Source organism: Amia ocellicauda, unplaced genomic scaffold, assembly GCF_036373705.1.
Source record: "Amia ocellicauda isolate fAmiCal2 unplaced genomic scaffold, fAmiCal2.hap1 HAP1_SCAFFOLD_94, whole genome shotgun sequence".
Taxonomy (NCBI): Eukaryota; Metazoa; Chordata; class Actinopteri; order Amiiformes; family Amiidae; genus Amia; species Amia ocellicauda.
This window is the reverse complement of record NW_027103019.1, coordinates 55,001-57,500: the sequence shown is the minus strand read 5'-3', so window position 1 is coordinate 57,500 and position 2,500 is coordinate 55,001. Positions and strand designations below refer to the sequence as shown.

The following is a 2,500-nucleotide window of genomic DNA, read 5'->3' as shown; positions in this document are numbered from 1 at the left end:
TGCCCCAATATGTGCGAACAGGATTCGTATTTTGCGGAGCATTTCCTGCACATTATAAGGGCGCCTCTTCTCCCTCTTCCGAGGGATTCTCGAGTAGGGTATACATTTGCTCTCAGTTGCAATGCTGCGATGTAGTGTCGCTCCCTGAATCCCCGGTGGGATGTCAGCCACGCATTGCTGATGGTGTCGTTCTGAAAGTGCTGTATACCCGCACCCTGCACAGGCAGCTTTGTCCACGACAAAAACTCTTCCTGTCTCCAGTCACACGGGACTGGGTATTTGGGTTTAGGAGGAGGTCTCCTCTCCGACCCAGTCGAAGCTGCTGATTCAAAGAAGATTTCGATGGGTGTTACTGGCTCGGATAGGTCTGGTGCGGAATCGGCGGTGCCACCAGCCTTAATCCATAGCTTTTCGAAATCTTCAGTCGCCTTCCTTGTTTGCATCAGGCTGCGAACAATAACATCCGTAGAGTTCGCCATCCTGTGCATTCTTCTCGCCTGTATTGATGGGATCAGCTTTGCCAACCTCAGTGCTCCCAGTCCACCGTCTTTAGCACGAGCGTAAAGCAAGCCGTTACAGGTCGAGGCAGGAAGGCGCAACCAGAGCTTTATGGCTTTCCGAACTTCGGAGTCCAGGGCGTTCAAGGTGTTTTGTTTGCATTGTGCGTGATCGGCCAGGTACATGAGCCGAGGTACTGCATGTTGATTGAGGATGGCCACTTTCTGGCTGGGCTTCAGTGGCGCCTCATCTATCCTCGTGATCCATGTCCGCAACTGATCCGTCAGGTCAGGCTTCGAGATACCTATCCAGGGGTTCACCTTCACGCCCAGGTATCTCTCAGACTCATCAGGGTTGATCATGTGGAGACCGGCCCCTCCGATCTCCCATGGTACACAGTTGTTAATTGTGTACGAGTCGTGTGTAGGTGTAACTAGGAAGCCATGACACTTTCGAGCCTGTGCCCTAAGGCCCGTCAGTTTGCAGAAGGACTCGAGGATAGAGATGTTATGCAGCATGCCCTTCCAGCCGTCGCTCAGTAACACTAGGTCGTCAGCAAATGCAAGGGTGGTCACACGGCCTCCTTCCGACAGAAATCCTTGTCCGTGCGTTTCCAAGCTGGTGATGAGGGGGTCCATTGCCAGGTTGAATAGCAGGGGAGACATGGGGTCACCTTGTTTGACTCCCGTACATATGCGGATGTCGGGAGTCTTTTTGCCGTCCACCTCGATTGAAGTGACGCAATTTCTGTAGGATTCCTGGATCAATCCTACCACATGGCTGTCTACCCCCATTTGCTGCAGCACATCGATGATGTGCTTATGGGAAACGGAGTCAAAAGCTTTCGCGATGTCGATAAATACTACTGCGAGGTCCTTCTGCTGTCTCTTAGCTTGCTCTATGATGTTCCCCAACACCATGATGTTCTCAGAGCAGCCTGGAGCAGAGATGAATCCGCGCTGTCTCGGGTTCAGAGGACACGCTGTGGCCAGCCGCATCGTCATTACTCTCGAGAACAACCTCAGCACCATTGAACCGATTGTAATTGGCCTCCAGTTGCCAATATCCTTCTGTTGTTCCGGGTCCATGGTCTTTGGAAGTAGTATCGACCTGCATCGCTTTACGATGTTAGGTATGACTCCTGTAGTCAGCCATGTGTTAAACAAGGCTGCCATCGCCTCACCCTCTGGATCCCCCTCATCGATGGCATTGCGGGAAATGCCATCTGGCCCCGCGGCCGACGTTCTTTTTACGGCCTTCAGGTTTTCGATTACCTCTTCCCCAGTGATAAGAGTTTCAAATATCTCGTTGTCGGCTCTCATTAGGGAGTGGAAACCTCCGAGTCCCACGTAGGGAGTTTCAGCTTCCCACTTCTGTTTGTACGCATCGTGTACTTCAGAGAGTGGTACTGGGCACGAGACTGTATCTGTGCCATCCAGGATGATCGAGGCGAGGCGTTGTTTGCTTCTCGAGAAGAGGCTCTGGTATCTCAAGTAAGTGCCTCTTTTTATTGCCCGTCTTTTCATCCAGGATCTGAAAGGATGTTTCATAGGTTTCTCTTCTCCCTTTCCTTGTCTGGAACGAGACATTTTCTTCTTATCCTTGAAAGGAAGAAGCGTCCATCGAGTTTTTGTTTCAGCAAGGGCGTTAACCTTTGCATCGCCGTCCAGCCAGGCCCTGATGACCTCCAGGCAGGGATACCTGGAGACATCCGTGTCCCGAACCAACCTAGAAGCCAGTATCCGCAACTGCGCTCCTAGCCCTGATCTCGCCTCGGGTGCAGCGGTTTGCGCCTCCAGGAACTTTGCTAGATTTGTGTTCCTTTCGGGGGGGGCACCTGTTTGTGACAAAGCCGACCTTTTCCTAGGTGCCCTCCTTTTATCGCTAACCTGCTTGTTGGTTTTCGTACCGAGCTCAGCGGCGATGAGCTGGTTGATGTTTTTACGCCCTTTGAATGAGACCTCCAGCTCAGCAAGTCTATTCGATTCCTCCTCTGTCCAAA

The 2,500-nt window shown here is 52.0% G+C and overlaps 1 pseudogene; it reads right to left on the bottom strand.

Moving 5' to 3' along the window:
* Window positions 1–2,500, bottom strand: part of LOC136745980 (uncharacterized) — an 8,170-nt pseudogene that overhangs the window by 1,966 nt on the left and 3,704 nt on the right.